Source organism: Mus caroli, chromosome 3 (assembly GCF_900094665.2).
Source record: "Mus caroli chromosome 3, CAROLI_EIJ_v1.1, whole genome shotgun sequence".
In the NCBI taxonomy this organism is placed as follows: Eukaryota; Metazoa; Chordata; class Mammalia; order Rodentia; family Muridae; genus Mus; species Mus caroli.
The window spans coordinates 37,630,973-37,639,744 of record NC_034572.1 but is presented as its reverse complement, the minus strand read 5'-3'; the positions used below and the strand labels follow the sequence as shown (position 1 = coordinate 37,639,744).

Sequence of the window (8,772 nt, the reverse complement as noted above, 5' to 3'; positions counted from 1 at the left end):
TTGTGTTTCACTATATTATGGCTCCAATATGGAATAGAGGTCTTACTTTACATTTGTTTACTTGATATTTATAGTTTTGGTTTTTTTTATTTTTATTTTTATTTTTTTTAGTTATCTCGTTCATTTGTCAGTAGGAAGCAGGCAGACACTGGATTTGTATCTCAGTTGTATATTTGATATACATTTGATATATTTGATAACTTCCCAGTTGAATTCACGTTTCTTTCTGACATACATTCATATAAATTTGAGGTTTTTTTTTCTGAAAATACACCAAAATTACTCATGCTTGCCTATAACTTTGTAAACTGCTGGTGAGAAAACACTTACAAACACATACCAGTATTTAAGCACACTTACTTAAAAAAAAAAAAAGAAAGGAAAAAAGAAAAGAAAAAGCAAAGTGGCTCAAATAAGAACAAAGCTCAGGAAAGTAGACAAAAACCAAGTAAGACTGAAGATGGTAACTTTATCCGTCTCCTGCTCCCATCTGTTGTTATTTTTATTCCCCTTTTAGACAGGGTGTCACTGTCCAGCCCAGGACGGCCTGCTGGAGTCCCAGGCTCATCAGCACATCCAATGTCTCCTCTCTCAAATCCCTCAACACCCTCAGTATGTCTGAGCTTAAACTCTGCCAGTGTTTACTGGAAGGCTGCTGTGAATGGAGCTATTGTCACAATGAGAGTCTAGAGTAGAGAGGTACACGGCAAGCAAATGGCACACTGGGTGCTGGTCATGCACACGCTCCAGTTAGACCAGACTACACAGGCTTGCCTAGCTCAGAGGCTGACCTGGACCTTCTAGGTTACTATTACTTTACTGGGTTTTCTTTTGTTCCATATTTGCTTGTTACACTGTTTTGTAATTGCAGCAAGGTCAGAGGTTTGCTTAGCTACGCCTCGAACTGTCTGACTCGAATATTTTTATCCTTCTGAACATATGCCTAATTTCCACCTACAATTATTTTAAAGATTTACAGTAAGTCAGCTGAAAAGAGAGGTGGGGTATGGGGCTAAGGACTGTCACCACCCTTGGGCACAGCACTGATGAATGAGCTGTTCAATGGTGGTGGTTAGGACCAGCTAGTAAGTCTTCTCCAGGAAGGCCTTGCAGCACCTAAGGCATTGCTAGTATACCACCTCGAAGTCAGAGTCATTGCCATAATAGGGATTTTCAATGATGAGCTGTTTCTGTGGATCATAGCTCCCAAGTAGCTCAATTTTAGCTTTGCAGGTTTTAACTTGATTACTTTTTCTATTGAGATCTCTCAGATTGCTTTCATCCATACATAGTATATAATAGAATGTGGCCAAGTCTTCTTTTGTAATCTGTCTTGCCTTATGGGCTGTGCTGATGCCATGATTTCTTAGGCAGCTGACAGCTCTTGGGTCTGGGGGCCGGTCCATGTTCATGTCAATGGCCCAATTATCTGAAACCTTTTCATCACTTACCAATTTTCTAAATAGTGCTTCTGCAATGGGTGACCTGCAAATGTTACTGAGACACAAGAACAGCACTGACTTGGACCCAACCTCTGCCATGTTTCGGTCAGTTTTGTGTTCTTTTGGAGGTTTTTTGTTTGTTTGTTTGTTTGTTTTGATTTTTTTCAAATATATAGGAGACCGAAGCATGTAACTCTCTAAGTTTGAGGAAGTCTGTTCTACAAAGCAAGTCCTAGAACATCCAGGGCTATGCATAGAATCTCTGTCTTGAAAAACGAGAATTAATAAAACAAGTTTTGCTACATATGCAGCTGGAGCCATTGGTCCCTCCATGTTTATTCTTTGGTTGGTAGTTTAGTCCCTGAGAGCTCTGGGGGTACTGGTTGGTTCATATTGTTGTTCCTCCTTTGGGGCTGCAAACCCCTTCAGCTCCTTGGGTCCTTCTTCCTTTGGGGACCCTGTGCTCAGTCCAATGGTTGGCTGAGAGCATGTACCTCTGTATTTGCAGGCAGTGGTAGATCCTCTCAGGAGAAAACTATATCAGGCTCCTGTCAACAAACATTTATTGGAGGCCCTTGGTCCTGTGAAGTCTTGATGCCCCAGTGTAGGGGAAAGCTAGGATCAGGAAGTGGTAGTGGGTGGGTTGGTAAGCAGGTTGGGGGGAGGGATAGGGAATAGGGGATTTTCAGAGGAAAAACCAGAAAAGGGGATAACATTTGAAATGTAAAAAGACAAAATATCTAATTAAAAACAACAACAAGTTTTGGACCTTTATGTAAATATTTTCACACATATAGTTGTATCCTCATATTGCTTTGCAGAGTTGTGTAGTTGATAGCTGTGCTCATGTTAGATGATTTTACTATGTTCTATTTCTTATTGTTGGTAATGCTTTTGATTCATGAAAATTTGGAAGCAAAAATTAATTACATAGTAAAATTTGTAATAATGCACTTTGTCTTGAAATTCTAATGTTCCAAAAGTTACAACCTGAAAAGTCCCTAAAGGACCAATTATGGAATGCAAAGAGGTACAAGATTGTAAAGTCGTGTGTCTCTGGCTCTATGGTGTTGTCATTGCAACAAAGCAGTTCACTTGAGATGTCTCAGACCTTACACAAGTAGGGAAATCTGTTTATATTGTGTAAAACCATGCCCTACATGAGAAAACCTGCTGCCTATACTTCATCATCAGGTAATAAGTCTTTGCCAAATGAGTTCCATGACCTCTAGATCAATGTCTATGATACAATCATTCTTCTAGAGCAGTGAGTCTCAGCCTTCCTAATGCTGTGACCCTTTAATACAGTTCCTCATGTACTAGTGACCTCTAACGAGAACATTATTTTTATTGCTACTTCTTAACTATAACTTTGATACTGTTATGAATTATAATGTAGTACTATTGAAGATAAGAGGTTGTGAAAGGGTTTACAAACCACAAGTTAAAAACAACTTCTTTGGAAGTATCTAATATAGCCAAGAAGTTTGCAGTTGTATTTTCTTCTAACACATTTTTTAGACCTATTGTGCTCTCTCAAAGTATCATAGTAAATTATGTGAAAGTACATCACCAGTTGACACATTTTGAAGACTTGCAAGAAATTTTATTTTTAAACCCCAAATGACATTTTACAAATGCTATAGTTTTTATTTCTTTTAAGCCTATGACTAGAGGCTAAAAATTTCACTTAATTCTCCCAATAAGTTAAAAATACCATGATTTCTCTGATCCCAGCAAAACTGAAAGACATGGTTGGATACTAACATGATGGTCAATACATGAATGAGTCTCAGAAACTAACCAGTACATCCACAGCTCATGTCTCTAGCTGCATATGTAGCAGAAGATGGCCTAGGCGGCCATCATTGGGAAGAGATGACCCTAGGTCTTGCAAACTTTGTATGCCCCAGTACAGGGGAACAACAGGGCCAAGAAGTGGGAGTGGGTAGTTAGGGGAGCAGGGCGGGGGAAGGGAATTGGGAACTTTCAGGATAGCATTTGAAATGTAAATAAAGAAAATATCAAAAAAAAAAAAAAGAAAATTGCTAAGAGAAAACTGAACAAAATACTGAGCGAAAATAGAGCCAAATACATTCACACACACACACACACACACACACACACACACACACACACAGAGAGAGAGAGAGAGAGAGAGAGAGAGAGAGAGAGAGAAAGAGAGAGAGAGAGAGAGAGAGTATGATGCCTTTCCTGGTTGCTTCTCACTACCTGCAGAGCTGCCTCCTGGGTGCAGGAGAGCAAGCCCCATACTTACCATTAGGGAGAGTGGTCAGTTCACCTTACCTGAGCAGCACAATAGGAGCTGGCCCTTGTCGAAGTGTGTCAAACCAGAGGACATGCGTGAAGGAAAGCTGGCCTCACAAGTGGGTGGAGACAATGAATTCTGCTCAATTCCCCCTCAACTCCTAAGGAATGTAGAAGAACTGACCTTGGGGTCCTGAGATGGGGTGAGCTAGCCCTGCCTTTTGCAGCTAGTGTCTCGGGAGAGTAGTCCCTGCGTCTATCCTAGGCAACACAATAGGACTGGCCCTAATTAAGAGGTCATGTATGAGTCAACAAAGAGGGCAAGACTGATAGGGAGCTGGTTCTGCCAATAGTATGCCAGGTGGTGCCATGGGTGCAGAGTGATGACTACCCTCCCACACTCAAACCAGCAGTAAACAGGAGAGCTAGTGCTGGTGGTACAGATAAAGGAGAGGCAGGCAAGCTAACCAGCTCTGCCACCTCCCAGGCCTAGATCCAGGGCTCTTAATTGGTTCACCCCGAAATCTGTTAATGGTTGGGATAAGTGAAAAGGCCAGTCCTGCTGTTCTAAAGCTGCAAGATCACTGTGATGCTAAGCAACCAGGATAATAGGGAGGAGTATGGAAAAAACATTCAATATTGATGGTCACAGAAGCCAAATGTCTTGAACCAAACCTATTTCAATGAACATTTGCAAGTAAACATGTGTGGACTGAGAGATATACTGTGGACACTTTGTGATATACTATAGCTTCTATGATGAGATGGTTTTTATGTTTTGTTTTGTGTTTTGGTGTGTGTGTGTGTGTGTGTGTGTGTGTGTGTGTGTGTGTGTGTGTGTGTTATTTTGGAGGAGTTTATAAGACTGAAGGATGGATGTGAGGGGACAGAGATGAGCAGACCTGGGGTACATGGTGTGAAACTCACAATGAACAAATACAAAGTTAAAAAGACTAGAATAAAGAATTTCATAGGTACAAATGCATCGTAGCATTTATTTTATATTCATCCAAGGCACATTTATCAACCATAGATGGTTTCAGTTTATCTGTATCTTTAACCACTTCATACAAGATTCCAGGCAAGAACAAGATGAAGTTTCACTTTATGTACCCATTGAAACACTTTAAAACATTTACATAAAGTGTCACAAGGAATCCTCTTATAGTAGAAGAAAAGGCAAAGAAAACTAATCCAATGCAACCCTCTTTTTCATACAACAGTTTTTAATGTTTGAAGCCTATTACTCTACATGGCTAATTAAGTAGCTAAGTCTCTATTGAAGAAACATGTCACATGGCAATCTGAAGCAAACATGATGAATGTCAGTGCTCCTATATAGCCTACTGTTGCTTTAAAAAAAGAAAAGAAAAAGTTGGAGTCCCTAAGTCTCCTCCAGGTTTCCCAGCAACATACATAAAAGCCTGCTTGTGCTGTTTTTGCTGTGATCTAAATGGATGGGTAGAAGAACATTCGACCATGTGGAACTGAAATATTCATGAGCTACTCAGAGAACAATGAAACTAAATATCTTCAGATGTCCTGGAGGAACTAGAGTCAAGGAAACATAAGAATAATGAGACACCATTCTATTTTAAACTTTTTTTTTTCTTTTCTACTTTCTTTCCCATTAGATGATAATTTAATCTTGCTGTCATGTGAATGGGATATGACAAGCTTACTAGTCTATGCTAAAAATTGACTATAGCCTATGACCCGGTTTAATGCCACACATTGAATACAATGGAGGCCATGGAAACTTAATTTACAATTGAAAAATTTAGTAAAATGCATAGAATTATGGACACAATATTCTTTATCTAGATACACATTGTAGACTATCTAGGGGCAAATCTCTATGTATTTTTTTTTAAATATGCACCATGAATTCTAATAAAACAATAAGATTCACCTATTTTGGCATTTTAATACAGATATTCATTAAACATATTTTTCAAAAAAAAAACAACTATTATTTATGTAGTGGTTTCTAAATTGAATAACCACTCCATCTCCATATTTAGTCATACATGTAATTTTAAAGAATTAAAATAACAGCCATAAAGTGAAAATGCTTAAAGGTGCTTTTGATTATTGGTGAGTTTCAATTAGATGATAATTATCTATCAAATGCAATTTCAAGTTCAATTTTGTCTACCCAAAAACTTATTTTTATGTGCTCAGTGACATGTAGAAACATATTAGCCCATAAAACTATTAATTCATTTCATAATTAAACAAATTTATGAGTCCTTGCTCTTCACACCCATATATTTTTAATTCTTCCTTTGTTCATGAAATCTTTTGCTTTCCTATACTGCATTCTAAAGTTACTTCAGATCTAGAAGCAATATGTAACCCCAGATAGGAATTCTTCACGTCAACTTGCCTCCATCAACTGGTTGTTTTCCACAACTAAGCTACGATGGTCCCTGTCTATGGACCCAACTATTATCTTCATTGTCCATTCTCTCTTCCAACAAACTAGTCTATACCATTTGCAAGAGCCCAAAGTGCTCCCTTAAATTTCTATTATTGGTAGCTCTAAGTATAGCATTATTCATGTACTCTCCATAACCCAACTTTCATCTCGGCATATCTGCATCCTGTTTCCTAACTCCACGAGTTTAAACAGTTTGTAATGTGCCAAGAGATTATTTCCTGTGACATTTCTGCAATTCCTTTACTCTGAATTATCTTCTTGTGAACAAGCAAATAGCCAATGGCTATAAGAAAAAGAGAACATCTTCCTCACAGAGAGGGGAAATTGTATTTCTTTTTTTTTAATTGGGTATTTTCTTCATTTACATTTCAAATGCTATCACAAAAGTCCCCCATACCCTAACCCCCACCCCCCACTCTCCTACCCACCTACTCCTACTTCTTGGCCCTGGTGTTCCCCTGTACTGAGGCATATAAAGTTTGCAAGACCAAGGGGCCTCTCTTCTCAATGATGGCCGACTAGGCCATCTTCTGCTACATATGCAGCTAGATACGTGAGCTCCTCCACACCTACTACATCAGTGCATATGCACATAGTAGCAGGTTGAAGAATGCTCATCGATCCATACTTACCTCCTTGTACAAAGCCCAACTCCAAGTGGATCAAGGACCTTCACAAAACCAGATACACTGAAACTAAGAGAAGAGAAAGTGAGGGAGAACCTTGAACACATGGACACAGGGAAATTTTTCCTGAATAGAATACCAATAGTTTATGCTCTAAGATCAAAAATAGACAAATGAGGCATCATAAAATTGCAAAACTTTTGTAAGGCAAATGACACTGGCAATGGGAAAAAACAACAACCAACAGATAGGGAAAAGATCTTAACCAATCCTACATCTGAGAGAAGGCTAATATCCAATATATACAAAGAACTCAAGAAGTTAGAATCCAGAGAGCCAAATAACCCTATTAAAAATGGGATACAGAACTAAACAAAGAATTGTCAACTGAGGAATATCAAATGGCCAAGAAGCACCTAAAAGAAATATTCACCATTCTTTGTCATCAGGGAAATGAAAATCAAAACAAATCTGAGATCCCACCTCAAACCAGTCAGAATGGCTAAGGTCAAAACTCAGATGACAGAAGATATTGGCGAAGATGTGGAGAAAGAGAAACACTCCTGAACTGTTGGTGGAATACAAGCTGGTACAACCACTCTGGAAAACAGTCTGGCAGTTCCTCAGAAAATTGGACATAGTATTACCTGAGGAACTTGCTATACCACTCCTGGGCATATACCGAAAAGATGCTCCAACATATACAAGGATATATGCTCTACTATTTTCACAGCAGTCTTATTTATAATAGCCAAAAGATGGAAAGAACCCAGATGTCCTTCAACAGAGGAATGGATACAGAAATTGCCATACATTTACACAATGGACTACTACTTAGCTATTAAAAACAATGACTTCATTAAATTCATAGGCAAAAGGTTGGAAGTAGAAAATATCATTCACTCGCTGATAAGTGTATATTAGCCCAAAAGCTCAGAATACCCAAAATGCAATTCACAGACTATGTGAAGCTCAAGAAGAAGGAAGACCAAAGTGTGGATGCTTCAGTGCTTGTTAGAAGGGGAAACAAAATAAACATAGGAGAAAATATGGAGACAAAGTGTGGAGCACAGACTGAAAGAAAAGGCATCCAGAGACTGCCCAACCTGAGATCCATTCTATATACAGACTCCAAACCCAGATGCTATTGTGGATGCCAGGAAGTGCTTGCTAACAGAAGCCTGATATAGCTGTCTCCTGAGAGGTTCTGCCAGAGTCTAACAAATTCAGAGGCACATGCTCTTAGCCAACCATTGGACTGAGCACAGGGTACCCAAAGGAGGAGCTAGAGAAAGGACCCAAGGAGCTGAAGGGGTTTGCAGCCCAATAGGAGAAACAACAATATAAACCAACCAATACTCTCAAAGTTCCCAGGTATATATACATATACCTGTTCTCTTGGCTAAATAAGATGCTGACAGAATATCATTGAGTTAGCAGTGACACATCAGAAGAAAATCAATTGAAATTGAGTGGCTTATGATTAATCCTGAAGTTTATTTTCCAAAATTCATCGATGATCTCTTGTGTTTGTAAAAGATCCAACAACAGTTAATTTTACCAAAGTCATAACTATTGCATCAGGTAGGACATTTTGTGAACATCTTTCTCAGAAATACAATGGTGAAGAAATACTCGAATAATTTGCATAACAAATAAAATATTTGAATATCTATGGTAAGGACTTGGGTGATAGCTGAATGTGTAAGAACACTTGTTATACAAGAAGGTAAAACTGAGTTGAACTACTTCTTCCCAGTTAAAATACTAGGCATTATCACTGTATACAGCAGTAATTCTGTCCCTGGAAGGCAGAGACTGAAGTATGGTTTACACTTGGTGGTAAAAGAGCAGCCTAATATCTCTGAAGTCCTGACTCAAGATTAGATTCTCTCAGGGAAGCAAAATAGAGAAGAATAAAGACACATGAACATGTGACACTAAGTACCTGCACACATAGATGAGCATGTATACACACACACACACACAGTGA

General features: G+C 38.7%; 1 pseudogene; it reads right to left on the bottom strand.

Annotated features, from left to right (window-relative positions):
- Nucleotides 1-1,073: 1,073 nt before the first annotated feature.
- Nucleotides 1,074-1,541, bottom strand: LOC110291955 (annotated as a pseudogene).
- Between the last annotated feature and the right edge of the window lie 7,231 nt (nucleotides 1,542-8,772).